The sequence below is a fragment of the Maylandia zebra genome, linkage group LG16, assembly GCF_041146795.1.
Source record: "Maylandia zebra isolate NMK-2024a linkage group LG16, Mzebra_GT3a, whole genome shotgun sequence".
Classification (NCBI taxonomy): Eukaryota; Metazoa; Chordata; class Actinopteri; order Cichliformes; family Cichlidae; genus Maylandia; species Maylandia zebra.
This window is the reverse complement of record NC_135182.1, coordinates 33,944,068-33,966,876: the sequence shown is the minus strand read 5'-3', so window position 1 is coordinate 33,966,876 and position 22,809 is coordinate 33,944,068. Positions and strand designations below refer to the sequence as shown.

General features: G+C 41.0%; 1 protein-coding gene across 1 annotated transcript in view; it reads left to right on the top strand.

Annotated features, from left to right (window-relative positions):
• adarb1b (adenosine deaminase RNA specific B1b) overlaps positions 1-22,809 on the top strand; it is a 125,180-nt gene continuing 102,371 nt past the window's right edge. Inside the window, exon 1 of the mRNA XM_004559228.3 lies at positions 1-277. The gene's annotated coding sequence lies outside the window, so the exon portion shown is untranslated. The remainder of the gene's footprint in view (positions 278-22,809) is intronic.

Here is a 22,809-nt window from a genome sequence, read left to right as displayed (position 1 = left end):
CCTGACCGACCTGCACCGACTCCGCACCGCTCAGCGGCAGTAATGCAGCGTTTCCTTCCCCAGCCGCGGCGAAACACGGAGCAGAAGAAGGAGGCCGACGGCAGGCTGTGAACACTGCGGTACATGCGACCGTACAGCCGCTCTCTTCAGCCTGTGCTCGTTTTTCTTCCACAGCGGCGACGACACGGAGGAAGACGAGGCATCTGCGTTTGGGGTTTGAAGTGGCGGACGAGATATAAACGTATCCTGAATTCACGGCTTCCCGTTGAGGCCATCAGTAAGTATCCGTTCTGTGTTATTTTGGGTCTGCAGTGGATGAAACATGCTAATGTGATTTGGGTTCCGGTTGTGTTTATATAATATTAGGCTGGTAATCCTCCGGAGCAGCGCAGACGTTAGGGCTCACCGGTCAGAATTACATGAATAATTAGCCAGGATATGTCGCTTTTAAATAAACGCGTAAGCCTTTTAAATTCACCTTGCTGTTACTGCTGTTATCAGCTTTACCCTGTCAGTGCCTGTGAAGGTCTGCTCAGGAGACTGCATCATGCACAATTAACAGTGATATCGTACTACAAAGCCTGTGCCTGCTGCAGCACGCTGGGCTGTTACGTTATGCAGGTGTGATTTTAGATTCGCTGCTGTCCACGAGAAAAACATGCAACACAATCCACTCACCGTGCACGGTGAAGCCGCCTCCTTTCAGGCTTGCTGTCTTGTAGAAGTCATTTATGTATAAAAGTGTTATAACTGTATCAGAGGCGGACTGTAATAAGGATTCAGGCCAAGAATTTGACTTCATCTCAGGCCACTCTGTTCACAAACCCCCGTGGACTGTTTGTTTTTTTCACACTAAACCTTTACTGTGCTCAAAATAATGCACTTTATACAGCGTGTCTGTTACTGCAAGTGAATTACTTCTAATACGACTGAAGGGATGTGGAGAGAAAGTGTGTAATCATAAGTTATCAGCAGCAATAATTAATCATGCTATTGCTGTTATTAACCTGATATTAAAAATGAATTTTTACATTTCATGACCTGCGTTTACAAGTGCCAGTTTAGTAGCTTTTTGTTTGCCTGCTTTATGTTTATGTGGGAGGAGAGGACCCAGCTTCCAAAAACAAAATGCCTCAATCCTCAAACATGTAGTTATACAAGGTCAACGACACAGAACAGTGAGCCGTTTGACCTTAAAGGTAGCTCATATATGCAAATTATCACCTTTAAAGTTCAGCAAAAGTGCACAAAAAATCTCCAAAACTGAAAAAAAGCTACAATAATGTAATTAAATTCATGTGAAAAAGAAGAAAACATGAAAAAGTTTCTGGGCATTTATTTATGGGACGCTCTCTAAAGATCCTGCCACAGCATTTCAATCAGGCTGAGGTCTGGGCTTTCTCAGACATAGATTTTCCTGATGTGTGAGGGATCGTTACAGTGTTTGATGCCTCAATTTTGGCAAAGCTTTATCTGTCGGATGTTTGACTCTAGAATACTTTGGTATACAGAGGAAGTTTTGGTCGATTCAGTGACGGCGAGGTGCCCAAGTTCTGCGGCAGCAGTGGCACAAATCATGACCCCTCCACCACCGTGCTTGGCAGTTGGTATGGGATGTGTGTTTATTACCAAACATGGTGCTGCGTATTATGGCCACACATCTCCACGTTGCTGTCATCTATCCAAAGGATGTGGTTTGTTCAGAAGCAACTTTGCAAACCTAAGCTGTCCTGCCATGCTTTTTTATAGAGATGAACTCTTTCTCCTGGCAACACTTATAAATCAGTTGTACCTGTTTAGTCTTTTTCTAACTGTACTGTTATGAACTTTAACATTTAACATATTAACTGAGGCCTGTAGAGTCTGTGATGTAGCTCTTGGGTTTTTTGCCCTTCACTGCACCGTCTGAATTTGGGTTATATTTGCCTCTCCTAGAAAGATTGTGTCATTCTGATGACACACCTGAACACTCCACACCAGAAAACTGCCAAAACATTTGCTTTAAAGCTCACGTTTTTGACTGACCCATCCCCTCACTGCACCTTAAGCAGCATTTTTCTCTTTTTTGTCTCTTGTCCACCTGTCTTTTTCATCTTATTGCTCATTTAAGACCACTTAATTAGTATTGACAGAGAGGCAGTTAGACTTGTGATGTGCAGAGAGAGATGGCATCAGTGTATCGCACAGCCTGTATCTAGATAATACTGGAACATACATTCTTACGGGACAGAGCAAGTGTGAGGCGCCTTTCAGATTCAGTTATTCTACAAAAGTCAAGCTGCCTTGTACAGTCGGCCACTGAATTGTATAATTCCAAACAAAACTTGGTAACATGTTTCCAAAAATTGTGCATCTTGTTTTCACAAGTGAAAGAAGCCTTAGACGTCTTCACATGACATTGAGATTATGCCAGTAATACAGAGCTGTCTCAGTGTCTTTTTCAGGTAGGAATTGTTAGAAATTTCTTGTGCTGAAATTCTCTTTGCACTTTGAGCTGCACTATTTACGTGGCTTCACTGTTTAAAGTTGATTAGAGCCAGATGGATAATTGAAACATTGCTGATTTTTAGGAGTTATAGGATTGCACTTATCTTGTACCACCAGTATAAACCTTTAGTTTCCATTAACATCACTTTGCCGTTTGAAAAAAGGTTTGGTCTGCAGTTCTGCGAGTTTGCCCCGAAGGCACATTTTTCATGCAAACTTTAAGTGGACTCTGTTGTAACTGTCAACAAAGTGTCAGCAAAGGCAGTAAGAGGCTATTCTGACATGTGGCGATACACGAGTACCCCCGAACGGTTGTTTGCGTGCGTGCTTGTTTTCATACCGTCACCATGGCAATCAAAGACCATCTGAGTGTGTGTATGGTTTGCGGTCATGTTCATTCATATAAAGCAAACATGTTTTCCATTCCTAAAGGTATAGTAGTGGTGATTTGTGAGATCTGGCTTAAATGACTCACAATTTCCTTTTTACCAGTGCAGCACAAGTGGGATTATTTCACAGAACAGCAATGCAGGAGAAGCATGCTGCTGACAAACACTTGTTTTCATTTAAATGAATTACATGGCATCTGTTTGCAGCTCTGTGAGGCAAGCCACTTTGCTGATTTGCTGTGTTAAAGTGAGTAAGTGAGGTTTTTGCAAAATCCAGCTGCAGTAGTCAGCTAAAACGGAAGCCTGTCAGGGCTACCTTAGCAAATACTCCCAGCAACACTACACTAAGCCTCACTACATGTTTCATAAAAAAAAGTGCTGCAGTACTGCTCCCTTTGCTGAGGTGACAAGTTTTGAGTAAAAAACAGCTCAGACCGGGTGCTGCTGACCGCATGGCTAACTGTGTGTGAGCTGCAGGAATGCTGCATGCTGCTGTATGAGTGAACCCATGCAGCAGCAGAAGCAGCAGCAGGAGAACAGAGGCTGCTGCTACTCACACTAATAATTTGTTGCTGGCTGTCAGCGTGCTCTCCTTTCATGCTCCTGTAATGCAAACCCAGAGGCAACAGAACGGCTACCCATCACCTTCACACAGCCCCGTGTGGGCATAGCAAGCTTCTGTCAGCGATCCATATGTTCCCTGCCTTCTGGACACTGGCGTACGGACCCCGGTGAACGCACCAGTGCCCATTATGCGGATAAGACTCTAAAAAAAGAGAAAGCATTTCTTTAGGATTTGCAGGCTAATGGGCACTGATGAGAATACACATTTGAAGAAAACCACAGGGACCCAGTGCAGCGTTGCTGAGAAAGTGCTGAATGTGAGCTTTACGTTCACGCTGTTTTGGTGTTTTTCAGCTCCTGCCACAGTGTCAGGAATTCTGATGTTCGGAGACCAAATGAGCCACTGCCAAACACCAAACTTGGCCGCATTGTCTCACTGGCAAGAGGAGTACCTGCTTGAATGATGAGTGGCTATTTTGAAGCAAAGTATTTGAATACGCAGGTTGGATGAAATGGAATCGCTCTGCATGCCTTCCCGAATATGTTTGCTTTCCCCAGCAGGACTGGGTTAGTGCTGCAAAAACACATTTCACCCTAGACTTGCTGTAAGAATGGTGTGCAGGGACATCAACTGTTCTCCTGATAACTGTTGCAATTACACAGGGAGGGGAGGGGGGGTTCCTCGTAGTGCGATTATATATTGTTTTCACATATTTTTGGTGAGCGGTTTGAAACGAACACATTTCTCGATGGAGTAGAACGCTCTAGACTTCCCCGGTACTGCTTATCAAGCAGCTTCTGGTAAGCTCTGCATCTTTTGTCCTGTGCACTTTTCCTGAAAAACACCAGGCATCCTGTTTTCTTCTGCCTCACTTAGTTATTGATTAAAGTAAACAGCAGCTAGTATTTCAGAGTGTTGCGTCAGCCTGTCAGTCTCGTCAGCCCGTCGGGCTCTTGTGCGACACTTTGCAGACTCAACACCTTTGTCTCGTTCCTGTTTTGACCAAATATGAGTAAAATTCTTCTTCTCGTTTTGAGTTTTAAGAGAAAGATATGATACTGAGCTGAGATTAAAGATGTGTTTGCCTCTGAGTGAGCAGAAGGATATGACTATCTGACTGTATTTACAGTACAGAAGTCCAAGTTCTGCAGGCCTGACATGGTGAAACTATTTAAATCAAGCTCAAACAAATGCAACATTTATAGAAAAGTGCAGGAATTTCTCAGAACTGCAATCTGGAAAATGGAACTGAATGCAATAATTAAGCTGTACTGTAATTACAGCATTTATGCTTGCATGCAACAGCCTGTGTAATAACTTCTAAACAGAGTATCACTCGATACACATCATAAACTTGAGAATGACAATAGTTTGCATACAGAAAAATAATGTACATGCATTCATGTACAGCTTGTCAAGGCTTACTGCCCAGCCATTACTGACCACTGTATGTTTTTGTCTCCTGTGTTAAACACATTGAGTTTACATGTGAGGAAATGTGCTGCATAAATAAAATTGACGTTTCTATTGACACTCAAAGCTACACATATGATGTAACCACAGAGATAAAAGTTCACATTGTGTTGTTTTTACCTTTTCAGAAGTGAATTACGAGTACAAAACAGGTTTACAAACACATCTCCAACAAATGCTGGAGCACTGTGTGAGATGTAAATAGCAGGAGAATGGAAACTCGATAATTTATTAAAAGTAGTACAAAGATAAGATGAAATGTTCAAACTGAGACTGTTTATTCTGGAAAATAAAAAGAGTTGTGAGTTCTGTCATTTTATTTTTCTTAGTGGTTTTTGTTTTGTTCACCGTGGCATCATTTCAGTATCAGACAGAGGCGCTGGCCAGCACAGAAACAGTCCACTGCTTTGGGGTCAACGGCTAAATTGATTTTAGCCTTTTAAAAGAAATCAATATAAAAATGCATTTAAAAACAAATCACGGTTTCTGTTTTGGGTTTGAAAAGTGTGATTTCTTTCTTACAATGTTTCCTCAAATCAGTGAATGTTGCTAATTGTTGCCACGAGAGGAGCACAGTTAGACTGGAACAACTTTATTGAATGAATGCTTTACGTAGCGAAACTTCAATCCAAGATGTTTTATATAATTCCTATTAAGCAGTAATAAGAAAGAGTTGTTTCGAAATTATTGTCACCACATTATTTATGGCTAACGTTGTAAAAATCGACCATCGTTTTTGAGACAGGTTGCCAAAAGCTTTACGTAAACTGGTCTCTTCTGCGGTGCAGTCGTCCTTATTTTAAAGCTATTTGACCAGCTGTCATGCACCCCGATGTTTCAGCAGTGTAGCAGGGCAGAAAATCGCTAATAATTCTGCTGTGGTCATGTGTGGATCTGTTGTTGGTTTGTGCAAATTCTGCAGTGACAGTAATGTCTGTGGATGTGTGGGTGATTGAAAGGCTTTGTAAAGCGCTTTGTCCTCTTCGGCTTGAAAATCACGAGCATGAGCACAGCCTGCGTACCATGCAGTCCATGTCAGTTTCACATCTTTGCTACAAAATAATGAGGCCACAGATGACCTTGCTGTTTCACGTTTCACTGCAGCTGTCAGAAATGCATTTGTTCCCCGTCCAGTTCAAATTAGAATTGCAATCGATTTTTGACTTAATTGCACGCAAGGGGAGAGTTCAATCAATTAATCAGTCTGTGTAAAACATGCTTCTATACGATAATGTTTGCTAAGGGCTACTGTTCTTTGAGCTTACAGTAGAGAAGAGAAGGCACGAACTGGCTGGTATTAGTGTAAAGATCTTTGTTGCAGTGTTAGATAGTTGTGGTTTCTGTTATTAATTTGAATTACAAACTGAAACGCTGGAGATGACAGGTTCAAGGGTATAAATTAATCTATGGTATGTTGCACAGATATAATGAAGGTTTAACAATGCAGTCTGGAAGTCTTTCTGCTCTTGTCACATCGTAGGACTTTTTGCTCAAGCTAAATTTAGGACCAGATATGGTTTCAAGTTTTTACATAATAATGCCAATGCGTAGGAAAAGTTGTAGCATAAATACCAAAAGCCTTTTTGATGCATTGCTGGATTTGCTGACAATACCCCAAAACCCCCAGTTCATGTTCTGTCCTGCTGCTTTGTCACTACAAAGTGTTGGCTTTGCAGTTTTCCTTGATGTACAAGGCACGCCATGCAAAGTGCACTTTGCATAAAAAAGAAAAACAAACCTGCAGGTGTAGACGCTTTCACCCGTGTCACCTTGTAGTGTTATGTGTTTTCAGCATTTCTTCATCACTTGGGGAATATGGGTCATTGCATGGTCTCTTTTAGAACTCGTTCTCAGGACATGCCGACCCAACCACATTACAAATTAGACGTGCTTATAGTCGTTCCACGGGGAAAGTTCTCTGCCATGACAGAGAGAGGAAGGGAGGGGCAGAAACATGTTGAAAAGTAGAGATAATTGAGATGTTGATGATCTCACTTAATGTTGTACTCAATAAAAACAACATAACTAGTTAACAAATGAAGAAAGATGTGCCTTGCTGTCCACAAGACCGGTTAATTACACTGTAAAAAGGATGCAAATGCAAAGTTGCACAAGCCGCTCCTATCTGATGTTGGAATAATGTGCTGGGACAGGTTATGGATGCTGGGTGAGGGAGTGTGTATATCCTTTTTTTTTTTACAGAGCAAAAATCTGCCTCCAGGCCATGTCCACACTAGTATGTTTTTTAAATGCATAACTTCTGCCATCCACACTACTCTGGCATTTTAGAACTCCAAAAGCTGGGTTTTGGAAATGCTGACCATTTTTTGAAAACTCCGGGGCTTTCTGGATTAATAGTCTCCAAATGTTTCCAGAGAAATGGAGACTTTTGGAAACAATGACACACCTACCAATGTTTCACTGATTGGGGCATAATCACTGGGATTTTACCTCGCTTGATTCGTCACACTCCTTTGAAATGTAATAGTCCCAGAAAAAAACAGGCATCAGCCCTGACTGTCAGACGTTAATTCAGTCGGAATACTGAATTCCTACCATTGCTCACTGTGTACAGTTAACTTATGAATATTATTATTCAACTACTAACGTGGATATGCAGTGAGAGTGTCGACTATAACGGTCACATTGGTATCTCCTACAGGCCTGCAGTCAGGATGCCGTTGTGGCAGTCGTCAGTGTCGGTTAGCTGCTGGAGAGACTCGTATCTAACATCTTGAACTGTGGCTGGGAACAATACCATATTTTCTGCAGTATAAGGCGCCCTTAAAATCCTTTAATTTTCTCAAAAATCGACAGTGTATGAATTCTGGTTGTGCTTACTAGCGTCGAACCGATTTAATGTGGTACACGGCGCTCAAAAATGTTGTAGTACGACTTTGGTAAGCTACAAAGCCGCACCACTTCATGGATTGTCGGAGCATTACGGCTGCCGTAGTCCGGAGCCTCGCGGAGTAATCTGGGTCCAAAACTCCATCTTCTTCAGGTCCCAAAGTCAAATGAACACTCATCTCTTCATCGTTAACTTTTTTCCACTCAATAAAAGTTAACTTAAGGGTTCCTAACAACATGCTCTATTCCCAACAACATGGGAATAGAGCAGCTGCGAGAGAATTCAACATTAATGAATCAATGCAAGAAGAATGGGTTGAGTAATGTTTGACTTATATGACTGTTTTGTTTCACTTAATGCGCCTTATAATCCGGTGTCTCCTATGGTCAGAAAAATACAGTAGTTGTTGCTTTGGGTTTTTGCAGACCTTTGGGTGCTCTAACCAGAACCCACTGCAGATAGAGAGGTGCAGAGGCTGCAGAGCACAATGGGGACTACTGTCACGACGGTGGAGCTGAAATCCATCCACACATTAAGACACTAGCTGGAGAGGCAACCGATTTTTCTCCTTTGCACGTTGTCTCAGAGAATGTGGTTTTATTTATTTAAGCAATAAAAATAAAGCACAGGTGCAACTCCTGTGGCATGCATGCTCACACATGCCCTCTTGCTTTCACACATACAGTGTAATTCTGTGTGAAACGTTGGGTTGTTTTCGATTTCAGTTCAACACTTTAAAAAAGTAAACACATTGCCAAGGATGCCAAAGACAGTTTTTTTCTCCATGCCTTAATCCACTGTGGACCTACATCAAATTACTAAACTAGGCCACGCAAACACAGAAGTTGTGCCAAAGTAATCTTAGACCTTTCCGTCAGAAACAGAAGCCTAAATGGAGGATTTGTTTGTGTCGGATTCTTTAGTCCATGGATGAGCGTGTACTGAGGGAAAAGACAACAAGCTGTCATCTTGGAGAATGACATGATATGGATACTTGGTAAGGGTTTTTGCAAAGGAAGCAGCACGACCCTGGTTTGTATAGCCGAGACATAATGTGCTTGCCTGAAGTGTGCAACATCGATGCTGCTCCATCAGCCCTGTCACCAGATTGTGAAGAGAGAAAGTTACAGGTTATGGCCGTTGTTCATATAGCAAACATTAAGCAAGACACTTGTGTGTGCATGATGTACATTAGTCTCACGTTAGGGAAAACAGTAACCTTTAAAGGTGAGGCGTTGGGTATGTTGTGAGTGTGCACAGATGGCGACAGTTGAACACGAGGAGAGCCTGCACCTTTTCAAAGGTGTTTTATAACCTCTTTCTGCATTCGCTGGAGATGAGTTCTCAGTGAAAACAGAAGAAAGGGCTAATGCACATGCCAGACACGGTTATCACCAGAGCGTAAATGTGACATTACAGTCAATGCTGTACACACACATGCATGCTAGCACTACAAAGGGCAGGACACGGAAGACCTCTGGGTCTGCGGCTCGTCATAGTTAACTGGATCACTCAGCTGCAGAAATGCTCCACAGGCTAGCCTTCAGAGTATTGACAGGTATTAGGTTCACTAGTCTCTTTTTGTTTTGACTATGTGTGTGAAAAATTGTTTAGCCAGTTTCTTCTCCACTCCTAAAGAAGGAGGGAATTGTCAGGTCAAGCTAAAAAAAAAAAAAATCTAATTTATAGGTTGATGTGTTGCTATTAGTGGTAGTAGTATGACAGAGAGTGTGTGCAGAGATTTTTTATCCATCCTTTTTCAGAGTGGTGTTCCTGCAGGATTACCATTGTTGGCTTAAAGCTGTGCAGCACTGTGCCAGATTTCCTGCATGGGGCCATTTTAGATGAGTGATAGATAGTTATATAGCTGATCTGTGGGAAATGTTACTTTTTTTAAGCTGGTGTGTAGCAGAGATATAAAAGTTTGTTTCCACCAATAGGAACCCCATATTTAGGTCTATTAAGCCAGCCCGACAAAAGTTTCCCTGTTTAAACACAGAGCGAGAAATCAGCTCGTTTGAAAAACAAAAAGAATGCATTTGGATATCTTTTACATTTTTGCACAATTATTAGGCTACAAGTTTCTAAATGATGCAAAAGTCTGTAATTTGGATCTTTCAGGTTAGCATGAGAATTTACATTTTGTGTCCTTTATGAAAAGACTCAACACAGCTGTCAACCATCTGGATTATAGCACATAGCATTAGGCAATGATTTTAGCATCACACACCAGGAAAGTAGTGGAGTAGTTGGAACATTTGCATGATCCCAGATTAAAATAAACAGACTCGATTCATTTTGAAGAACTGGTGTAAAATCACAGATGCAGGGGTGGGGTTTCCTGTCCTTTCTACTAACAGAGTATGAACGTGAGTTACGACCCAATGCAGTCACCGAATCTGACTTTTTATGGAAGCCTGGACTCAAGCACTGATAAAACCAATTAACAAAAATATAAAACTTTCATTGTCCTTGAAATTTGCTACTGTGACGCATTGTGGGATTTTAATGCCAGTGTAGTGTCCTGTGCTTGCATACTCTATTGTTCCCTTAGAAATAAAATATTCCTCACATACTATTGTGTATGCATTAATAATATTAATAATGATAGTGATAATAAAAACATTTGCAATATTTTATTTTATTACATAATAATTTTCATTGAAGCTGAGCACTATCTCAGTCAGCAGAAGCTGCACCTGCAGGTCGTTGCAGGCAGTTTGAGAAAAAACATTCTTCTCCCGTTAGCTTCTCCTTATTTGTCAAAGTCAGGAAAGCTGTAAACCATCAGGTGATGTTTTTCACATTTAGAAGAATTATTTAGTAGTTTTGCAATTTATCTTAAGGTTGTGCGTCCGTTTGAAAGTTTTAATTCATCAACAGGAAAACACATGAATAAATAAAGTGCATGATACTGTAGGGGGCCTGCTGTAGTTCTCATTTATGGTCGCACTCATTCAGAGGTGCATCAACTTTGCGATGTAGCGGCAACTTATTTCATTACCTCTGTGATTGTTAATTAGGTACTTATACTTGACAATATTATGTTAGTTATTCATAAATATTTGTCTACAGTATCAAATTATTAAGGGTGTATTTTGTTACAAAGAAGCTTCATGTCCACAATCATTTGTTTAGCTTAGCAGCCTGACTCATTAATCTGGCTAATGTATTTAAGTGTTTCCAGCATCACTGGGAGCATAAAGAGAAAACAAAGCTGCTGTTATTTTTAGTCATTACCAACAACAGCACCTCAGTAATTTGATGAATTAACGTAAAAACCTATACGGGCTCACATGTGTGAAAAGCTGCAGTGATCAGTCGGTCCTGATAAATGGTGCGTTCCTCTTTTCCCAGTTTGAGCCTCTCAGATGATTCTTACATACACGCAGGTTTCATCAAATTTATTAGAACATCTGTTCTAAAAACAAGAGGGCACAAATATTTAAGTCTGTCAAACTTGTTTAAAACTAAAAATGAACTTTATTCACTCTGAAGAGTTAATCCAGGCTAACTTTCAGCCACTAAAACTAATTTCATGTTCAGGAATGCAAGTAAATAATTTAGCATTTTAATCAAAAACGAATAACATGCTGTACTGTTTTGTTTTGTTTTTTTCAGGTTTTTTTGGTAAACAGTACATTTTAAAATTCAGGGATAAAAACAAGAATTATATTTTAACATTAAAAATACAGTTTTGATTAAAGAGCTTGTGCAGCTGTGAATTTAAGGCAGCTGTGGCATAAACCTTGCACTGGGTGGTGGTCTGATAAATTTGCTCAGCACTGTATATCACAGTAAACTAAAAACTGTCACTGAGGGATCGATTATTTTGTGTCTTTGTGTATTTTACAGTCCCTGTAAATATTTGGAAGAATTTTCAAATTTGTTAAGTCTCCTTATTCAGCCACCAAAGTGAGATTTAAATGTATTGAAATTCTAATTGTATTTCATATCTGTATCTGTAGGTAGTTTATATATATATATTCCTTTTGTGTGTATTTATTTTTAATATTTTCAATATTTATGTAGAGAGGTGTATATATGCAATATATACTATAATATATGCTTTTTATGCACCTTGACAACTTAAATGTTCCTTATTTGTGTACCAACCAAAAGAAAATTAAATCTGTTTCTCGTGCTATTCAAAACTGTAAGTTGCAGGATAAGAACGAGTGTGGACACATGCCACATTTAAAGTAGCAAACACAATACTTCTGCAGTAATTAAGTAGTAGTCGTACTACTAGGTGGCCTGGTGGCTCAGAATGAATCTGTTAGAGGGTTTAATCACAAAAAAATGTGTAGAATTGTTTATTTTTGTCTGCTGTCCTTTGACTTTATGTGCAGGATAAGATTATAAGTTATATGTGTTAAAACCAAATGGCATGTATCAGTTTTAACAAGTATTTTACATTTTTACCTCTAAGCCTCGTCACCTAACCCAGTTAAAACATATTACTTTAAAGGCTTTCCCAGATTCTCACACTCTGGATGGAAGTGAAGTGGACCCCCCCCCCCCTGTGTGAACCTTTATCACATTCAGATCTCCAGAGTACTGGAAAAAAATACCGAAAAACATGTTGCCTCACAGTGAGCTGCCAGGATAAGTGCAGTGTTATATGTGTTTTTCCTGCACCGTGTTGGGCAGGCTTTGTGAGCACATGCACGAGAACAGACATTCGCACATAGGTTCACGTCATGTGGATCACCTCAGAAAACACGGATTGGGTCATAATGTGGCTCTACGTGTATTCACTCTGGACTATTCTAAGACTATTAATAATGCATGCACATGGAATAGCTGTGAAAACACATATTTTTTCTTTCTAGTTTTATAAGTACTACTCTTCTGCTTGGACACAATCAGAGTAAATCCGCTGCCCACGGACAATGAATTCTTTAAGTGAGTCTGCAGCTGGATAAGTGAATGAATGAAGTACCCTCTCTTCCCTGTGCCTGTCCTTTTCATATTCATCAACCTTCTCCTTTTCCTTCTTCTCCGTATTCTTTGGAGCTCTGCAGAGCCCTTGGTGATATGTCTATATATAGAAAAAAGGAGGAGCTTTATTATGAAAAATAGAGTGCCTTTAGTGCGCCGTCCCGGGGACGTCACTGGAGCTCTCCATTTTTTAAAGGGTTAATGATGCGCACATACAGGCAGTGGAGTGTTTTGTCTGTGCCGGACTGACTCAGGGTGACGAGGTCGAACTTTGGCAGACAGACTTCCTCAATTAACCACAACACCTTCTGGCTAAATGCCCTTTGTGAAAGGACAGTCTTTCTAGCACCTCCCTTGTGTTTTTGCATGGCTATGAAGTTTAAGAAGTGGGCAAAAGGTGAACGATTGAGGGTGGAAATATGTTGTCAGTCTATTGGACCCCTGTTTTGGACATCCATGGGAGAATTCCAGAAGATGTCATTTATCAAGTAACCAATTAAACTCTATACTGAACATTTAAATATTTTTAAGTTATTAAAAAAAAAATCAAACAACTGCTTCTGGTTGTTTGATTGAGCTCTAAAATGTGCCTAACTGTATGACTGCCACTGTCATATATGATAAGAATGCATCACTCGCTGTCAGGCATAGGGATGATAAAGCAGGGGGTTGTTTTTGAATAGTTTTGAATAGTCAAGTAGTTCCCAGTGAACGCTGAATTAATTGCCAGCTCTTGTGTTTATCATTATCGCAGTAAATATGTAGGTCAGTGTACTTATTTACTTTATTTTCATGATATGATTTATCTTGGCATTTGTTTAAGTCCTGGCTGGCTTTTCAAATCTACTTAAGGATAAGTCACCTCACTCTTTTACTGGGGATTGTGCCTCTGTGTTAGCCTGAAATAACTGCCCAGGGCAGTAATCCAGATCGCTGCCCAGTGGTGCTTGCCTAGAACGACTCTGGTAACAATCATTTCTAATACAGAAATGTAACTAATTAGCCCGATGTGATAATGATTACTCTGTGGCAACAGCACCAGTTCATCCAATAAATCATCTGTTTTTTCTCATGGAAGCTTTGGCATTTGTTAATAATCGGAAGAAAGTTTTTTAGGTCTGTCATACCTGCTTATGCTTTCTAAACTTTGATTGGACGGCAGTTTTAGTTAGCAAACAGTCCATTGGTGGCATTTCTTGAAATCTGCAAGCGATGTTGATCAGTGGATGAAAATGTCGGTGTTTTTCTCTGGTCAGCTGTTTGTAGAGGTGATAGAGATGATACACTGGAGCATAACACGGTTCAGAGAAAAAGGAGTTGGGGGGGGGGGGGGGTTCTGGGAACAGAGCATAGCAGGTGCTGCCAGTCCATGGGGGCATATTTGTGTACTCTGCTCACTCAGTGGGAACATTTTAATTTGATCCCTTTGTTTCTATAAAACAGGTCAGGATTTGTTCTGGCCCTGGGCAGTTTGTGTCAGCGCTTGTAAAGAAACTGTTGTACTGATGCAGGAGTGGTGCGTTGTCAGAATCAGTCATCAAGCTGTGCCTGGTGTATTTGGTTAGGAGGTGCTGCTGTAAGAGTTCGCTTTGAATTCATTTGCAACACATCGCATTCTTTAGGGCAGTGGAAACACTCAAGAAGTAACACCGTGCCGCATTAGGGGAAAAAACACAAAGGCCTTGCTGTGGGCTCCGTGATATTAATCTAATGCACATTCTTTCATTCTGAGGGTAATAATGACAGGTCTTTCAGTTGGTGGAAGTTTGTTCAGCACGCAGCCTGTGCTTGCCACAGATAACGACAGCATTGTTTTTTTCACAGTGGAAAATCTGTGCACGTCACAGTGGAATGTTCTCCATTCTGACTTTACGTGCCTAAAGTTGCAACTCAGTTTCTCTCCTAAGCCAAATTCATTCCTCAGTAGCACTTTTTGGAGAAATAGATAGAAATTAAAGTTTGTGTGTAAGTAAATTAGAGCAGATGGATCTAATAATCTGCACTGTCATGTCTCGATTTCCTTTAAAAAATATTTGTGAATCTTTGGGCTACGCAGACTGATGCTTTCTGTCCCCGTCTGTGGCACTTATAGTGAGAGGTTTCCCTCTAATTAATAGTCCAGTGAGTGCGAATCGTTAGACGAGAACTGTGACTCATGGCTGATTTTAAAATCTTTGCAACCATCACATCCTGTACCGATGACAGATTTTAGTTTTTCTTTTGGAGAAGTCTAACAAAATATTAAGGCAACTCTTTCTCGCAGCTTTTGCTGCTCTAACATTTTAATGTCACCTTAGAAAAATTACATTTCCTTTTTAAATAGCAGTTTTTCTTATTTTCAGACTTTCCATAACTTTCTGTGAATAATCAATACAGTGTGGAAGATTAATTGGCTAAACCGACACTTTTCTAAGTGGAATTCTTACTTCTCCTATAATTTAACTGAAAATTCAGAGATTTTGTTCCTGTTCTTTACTTTTTTGTTCATGTGCGCGCTTCCTGTGTAAAATCTCCACAATCTTTGTGAGTCTTTGTTTTCATGCTTTCTGTCAGTTTTGGTTCAGGCTCGCTGTGACTGTGAGACCACCCTTCTGCCTCACTGTCTCTCATTCAGTTTGGTGTAGAAGTTGAAAAAGCAGCACTCCTGCTGCTCCTCAGTTTCACACTTGAAACATTCCCAGTATCCATGTGTAGCTGGTTGTTGAGTGTTTTGGTATAACGTATGATAGATTTCGTACCTGGGCACACACGCTATACGTGAGCCGTCACAAAGCTGGTTTTGGTTGCTTTAACTTGAAATGTTTAACTGAGCTTCAGTAATGAAGCTTTTTCTAAAGGGAGATGTCTAAAAGACAACTGCTGTAGTTCACAGCCCTCCAGCTCTCTTCCCAAGGATGCTTAAAAATGCAGCTGAGGAGTGAGGCTTGGGGATGTGGGGACCTGAGACTGACTGACTGTCAGTCACAGTATGAAAGGCATGAAAAGCAAGGCAGCATTGTTGGTGTCAGAGTTGTGATCGCTCTGAGAGAAAGGCGAAGAGTCCTCTTAGGGTCATTAAAGGCTCTCTGACAGGGAAACCTTCTGCAGTGCTTCCCACAGAACTAGATTTTATTTGTATGGGCAATATAAACAAAACCTGTATATACTTTGTGACAATAAAAAACATTGTAATCATGCTGTGGATATACTCCAACTACTCCATCCAGGAATACAGCTGATGATGGAAGTCCTTGCTGTGCACTGCTGCGACGGTGTGCTCGGTGTAGCGACACGTGAAGAAGTTCTCCATCTGCTGCAGGTTCTGTCAGAAGTGAAATGCAAAAGACAAAATACCTTCTGAAGAGACAGCTGGCTGATATCGAGGAAAGCCACAAGAGAAAGCTTCCAAACCACCGTTACAGAAACGACCGGAGGTGTGTTCATTACTACGTTTATCCTTAAATGTGCTGTTCTGGTGGACGAATAAAAGAATAATCTTCAAACAAGGTGTAAAAATCGTGTTCGCTGTTAGTAGGATGGTAACTCGCTTGTGACTAGACAACATCAGTGGTTGCACGTTGACTGCACTGCAACCGATTGCAAGTAGTTGATCACTTTTGACTGCAAGACAATTGCACAGGTTGCCCAGAGTTTGTGCGTGCATGCTGGAGATACAACCGGCCTCCGAACGGTCCAACTGTGACTGACTCCAACCGTTGTTTTCCCGAACGTGACTGTGGCATAAATAAAGACTATGTGTTGATGGCTTGCGAGCAGGGCTACAGTTTGCCTGTCTGAATGTTTTAAGCTTGCCTGTTCAGTGAGGTATCCGTACAGTCTGTCAACTCTGTATGTATTATTAAGCTCTGAATGTCGCACAAATTTATGGTAACCTCGTGTGTTTATGACCAACTTTGGTTTGCTGCTGGCACTTATCAGTCCCGCTAATGCTTAGCTGCATGCCTGTGCTAAGCAGAGCCACAAACTGTGCTCACAGTTATTGTTTTGACAGACTTGAACCAAACAGTGAATTTTCTGGAGGGGAAAAACACATTTTTCCATATAACATGATTTTTTTTTCATGTTATATGGACATACTGACTTTAACATGATAGTACTGTTTCAGTTAGGGTTTGCAGTCGTGTGTCAGTACTGAATTCACACCCAGTCGTGATGAAAGGTGAAAAGTTACTACAGTGTAAGACCAGGGTGCCCTTGCAGTTGAGTAGTTTTGGGTGAAGGCCTGCTATGCTGTCACTTTAGCTCTGGCCCTCGTCCTTTGGCTCCTTATCTGGCAAGTGTCAGTAAGAAATTCATCACTGGCAGCTGATGAGATGCTTCTACACTTTGTATCTCATTGTGGTGCTGGTTTATGGGAGCTGATAATTACAAATACAACATGGGTATTAATTATGAATCATTAATGTTTTATTTTTTAGTTCAGGGGCTCCTCTTGTGTCACTTTGAATTTTTCTTTCTGTCAGTTTTTCATTTGCTTGCTTTCCTAAACCCTCTATGGGCCGCTGCATGCACCGCAGCAGACACACACACACACACACGCACACATTTTTATTCCCAGGGTTGAGAAGTTCTCTCTCAAGGCAACATGCTTCCTTGTTCAGACCGAGTGGTGATGAAAGATGTGCCTAAATTAGGATGTCTTGCTTTAGCAGTGCAGGTGTAAGTTTTTAGCACCTCTCCCAAATCTTACACGTTTCAATCGTGCACTGAGTGCAGCTGAACTTTTCATTATCAGGTTTTTTTTTCTTGCAGAAAGAGTCTCGCACTTCCATCAACACCTTTATATTGCAGTATGTGATTAAACCTCCCAGCACGTCCTTTGAGGACATTTTTCGTAGATTTTGTTTTTCATAAGTGAAAATCTTTTCAAGAGTCCTCAAGAGGGTTCGTGGGTATTAAATTAAACTCACCAAGTTAGAATATGGAGTCAATGGTGTACTCATTAATGTCATGCGGTGGTAAGAAATGCTTGACAGCCATTGGATGCCTAATAAATTTCTCTTTAATGCTAAAGTGGCTCTTGAAACAGATTCCCAAAGGACATGCTTGTGGGGGAAAAATCAACTTTCTTTTGCTTTTTTTAATTTTAATTTAGATAAACCTGGACTCATTCTAAAAAAACCCATTCTTCTATTATCACCTGCTTCTAAGGCTTCCACGTCTATCAGTGCATTTGCAGACAAAGTGAATGTACAAGGATGACTGCCATTTGAGTCAAAGCTGTGTTGTAACCCAACCTGATGACCTAAATGAACAGACTGGAGAGCTTTCAGGCAGTGACAGTGACCCGCACGCATGCCTAAGAAGTGCTGCCTTTAAATGGCAGTGTAAATGGTGGTGAAAGTCTGGGAACAACACTTTCAGTAAGGCTGGTTTGTTTGGGATTAGTGGGCCAGATGGCTGCTTCTCTGCGCACGTCCATTTAAATGTGTGCAGTTGCTTGATTTGTTTGTCTGAAGACACTTACAATGAGTACAGTAGTAAAATAAACAAATCATTACTCAAGTGAGCAATGGTCAAAGCCACAGCGGGCGATTGCGGTTACAAATATTACTGTGCTGCTTAAAGAGCTTTGTGAGACATAACAAAAGCGGGAGCGGTGAAAAGAATTAGAGCTAGAGAGTGCATAGCCTTCAAACATGGCACGATTACACAAAGACCTCTCTAATGAGAGATCCACGCTTCAGAGGGAAGTGCTTCGTTTTAAGGAAAAGGAATGCTTGCTTTTTTTGGGCATCTCTGCTTTTGTGTTGAATCGAGCAGCTTTTGTTGCAGCTTGTTTCCTTTCTTTGGGCATGACGGAGGTCTTTGTTTGGATTTGATGACCGGTCGTCTAACCATTCGCGCTAATGTGACTTTGTCTTCAGCTTCAAGAAATACAGGATTATTTTAAGTTTTGAATTTAACCCATTGTTCAAGTCATTACAGATTCCAATTTTCAATTTCCTGAGAAAGTTGTGCAGTTTTCTAGACGCCTCTATGAAATATTAATTAGAATCCAGTTGTTCAGTCTGACGTCACTAGCCGTGTCTGGGCCTAAACTGCGCTGCAGGTCCATATATCAAACGATCACTATGGCATTACTGAGAGTTGAAAAACTGTTTAAAGTCTTTCATCTTTAATAAAATGATCAGCGTTCTGCTCTACCAGGTGTAACAATTGAGTTTAACATCCAGGCATCCATGAAAACGGAATTTATGACATTTAACGGAGTTAGAAGTTAGCAGGGAGTTAGCTCGCTAGCTTCTATCTAAATACAATATAGCATGTCCTGACTGCGGGGTTTTGGAAACAAATTAAAACGTACAGCTCTGTTATCACTTCCAGCATAAATGAAGACAGAAAACTAAACAGCAGTGACGTTTGTAGGGTTACTGAAGTTGGGCTAGCTGGTATATAATGATGTGCTACGTGACCGCTAGCGACACAGCTATGTTAGCATAATATAAACAAGCTAACTTTTTTTCCACTCGATAAAAGTTAACGTGAGTGTTCTCGGTGGTCAGGAACAAATGTAATCGCATGGCAGGATGCTGTAAAAGGACCAAACTTCAGCCAGGAGAACAACTGAGACAATCCATCCACAATACGAGGTTAGTCATTCATATACTGCTGCATGGGCTGGGCTGTAGCTACATCCTAAGGTTTTAAAAACTGAGCTTAAATAAATGATTAGCGGTAATAAAAGCCGAGGGAGGTCAACAGGGATCACTGACTGTTTTAGGAGCTTTTTGAGATTAAATAGAAGAAAATACAAAACATTAAACATGTTAACAACACAAAAGCCATATTAAATGCAGACTACTTTAGGCCCGGAAGTAGGATTTGTCACGTCATCGCTTAACGACCAGATAGTGTTTCAATGGGAGATTTCAGCTGTGTACACAGTACATTCAGATGACAAAGGAAAGAATCAAATCTTTGTGTGTGGTACAGTTTTTAAAGTTTTTGAGTGTTAGCTGAAAGGACAAGCAGCATTTGTAATACGTGACTTCATAAAGAGACTTTTTAACCCTAAAAGCATCATTCAGTCCACCTGGACTTATTTCGTAACTTTGGCTGTAACACCTGTAGGTGGCAGCACTGCTAAGAATGATCAGCGTCACGCGCCATTTTTGAATAAACGGAAAAAGTAGAACCGACCCTGAAATATTTGGTTAATGTGGGGTTTTTTTGAACCCCCATCAGTTCATTCTAATCTTTGTTTCCAAAAAAAGAAAATATAATAATATAAATTATTAGGCATCAACTGCCGAAATTGAATGCTTTAGATGTCTCTCACATCTCGCACGTTTGTGAAAATGTTCGAATATTACTGGAGCAATTTGGTCTACAATTCCCAGAGAGAGCTCATGTTATAGTCTTTAAGTTGGTATTGACAAATTAATGAAAGATGGGCGACCTTCTTTTTACCCTTAATTCTTATACCGACTCCTCACGTGCTCATTTGGATCAGTAGAAGTTGCTATTGTGAACTCTCTAACAGAATTTCTGACCTAATGGTAACATCACGTTAGGTAAGACCTCTTAATCATCGAAAGCATGCCACATTAAGACGGGCTGCCTCATTCACCAGCTCATACAAAGGAAGGGTTTCTATCCCACAGAGGAGCTTTGCATCCTCACGATTTCCAGACTGCAGAGCAGAGTGCTGCAGACTCCAGTGGAATGTGTCAGCAGGCAGGCAGCGCTAGTGGCTTTTGGAAGGAAGATGTAGCAGTCCTATTACTCACCTCTGTAGCAGGGATAGTGCTGTTTTGTGCCTCCCAGGGGTTCGGTTCAATCATCGGTGCACACTTTATTACCTTGTTCTGTGAAGGTGTGCGTGTGCATTTGCTGCAGAGCCCTTTGCTCTTAACTTCTGTATTGTACAGATCTTTTTTTTTTTATTCCCAGAGGGGTTTATGCTGTTTAATATATAGTCTTTGTATCAACCTCTAAAAATTGCCTCTGTGTGTTTGAAATAAATATGTGCTCTTCCCACGGGTTGCGTATGCATATCAGGCTCGATTCTTCTCCTCTTCTTCTTCTCGGGCACCAGTGCTGCGATGATTATGCTGCTGTATTTTCTCGCTGCGTCTGCCACAGATGTTGTCATGACCCCGGTGGATGAAACAGGTTTTCCCTTAATTATTTGAGCAACATCTGGGTACAAGGCAGAGAGGCAGCAGAGAAGGACGTTTGTCCTGGAGGGCGGTCGTCCGTAATCGAGCCGTAAATAAGACGTGGCTCAGGGGATGTGGGAAGCTTGTGCAAGCAGGCGTGGGTTTGTATGTGGGCGAGAGGCCATTTCAATAGAGTGCTCAGCAGGGTAGGGGGAGGGGAAGAGGTGGAATCTGCCATATGGATGAGAGAAAAAGACAAAGGGAAAAATAGACGGGAGAAGAGGAGGAAGGAGGAAAGGAGGGAGACTCAGCGGCCTACGTCAACTCACTTAATGCTTCCTGCTGGCCCCGGGGATGCTGACAGCACAGTTTTGTTGATTCATCCCCCTTCTCCAACTAGTTATCCTGTCTTTCACAGTCAGTCTCTATTCCTGTTGCCCTTGCACTGCTTTGTTTGTAATGCTCCAATCTGTCTCCTTGTCCTCTAGTGTGACCTTGCGAAACTGGAGCCTTCACTGTCATATCATCAGGTCTGCTGATGCATATGCCTTACGCCACAGAGCGTCTTTGTCTTCACAGTCAAAACTGTGCGCGTTATGTAATGCTCCCCGCAGGGTAGGAGGTGAAGGGTAAAGGCAGTGTGCCACAGGGATGGGTTACAAAAAGTTGATGGATGGATGTGATTGCTGTAAGTAGGAAGTGTCCTTTCTTGCAGGGTGTGCTCCCACATTTAACACTGGACCTGCCTGGATTAATATATTCAAAAACTGCCACGGGCCCACTTGACACCCATGGACCTTGGTAGGACTGCAGTCAACTCGCTCGACTGTTCAACAAATGGAGCTGACTGGGACTAGATGTGCCCGCTGTTGTGCAACTGTTATCAAACCAAACATGTTGAAATGCAGGATTGTTCAAAAGCACAACTTATTCCTTTATATTTTGCTTCCAATTAACAAGACTTTCCTCAAATTTTTTTCCAGACTCTCTGAAAGTTTCAAAAACAAAGTTTGTTTTTAGTTGAAAAACTGCAAAAAAATGCCAAAGAGAACAGGCATGAAATTGTATTTTTGCACCAAAAAGATTCTTCAAAAAGAGCCATTAGCCGAAAACGTTACACACCATGCAGAGATAAGCCATGAATCCAAAAACAACAAGACTGCCTGTAGCAGATAAACAGTATCTAAAAGTCATATCCTTAAGAAATAGAAACAAATCTAAATTCTATCATAAACCTGACACAGGACCTGAGACAAGCATCTGGACTTTCAGCTGATTCGATCGATTCGAAATGGTCTCAGTAGAAAGGTGGCTGTCAAGAAGCCATTCTTGCCTCTAAGAAAAGGCTCAAATATGTCAAATTACACAAGCACTAGACTGAAAGTGAGTGGCAACAAGTGTGATGGAGTGATTCAAATCCTCGTCCAATTTTTCTTATATGTGAAGGAGGACAGGAGAGTGGTACAACAGTGAATGGTGGTGGAGAAACATGGTGGAGGCTCTCTCTGCATTGTTGGAGATCTTGTCAAATTTGAAATTATGAATGCAGAAGTGCTGCCAGAATTATATCCACCGTGCAGTACCATCTGGAAAGCATCTGATTGGCAGCAGCTTAAAAGTTTGAGCATAACAATCATCACAAAGACGCTGCCAGTGCAGTAAAACCTGGATTAAAAAAAACAAACCAAAGCTGGACCTCACCTTTAGCGAGGCAGAGTAGGATCATCTTGATAGAAAACAGAACCAAAGGCAACAACATCCAAAGAAGAGCTTTGGAATGTCCTTCAAGAAGCCCGGAGAACGATTCCTGAAGACTTCTTAAAGAAATTCCAAGAAAGCTGCCTCGCTCGAGTTCAGGCTGTGTTGAAGAATAATAGTAGTCACAGCAATTATTAACTTTGAAAGTCCTTAGAATTGTACACATAAATCATGTGTTCAGACTTCAGCTTTTGTTGACTCGATAAATAATTTCATCTTCAAACTGAAAGAAAGTAG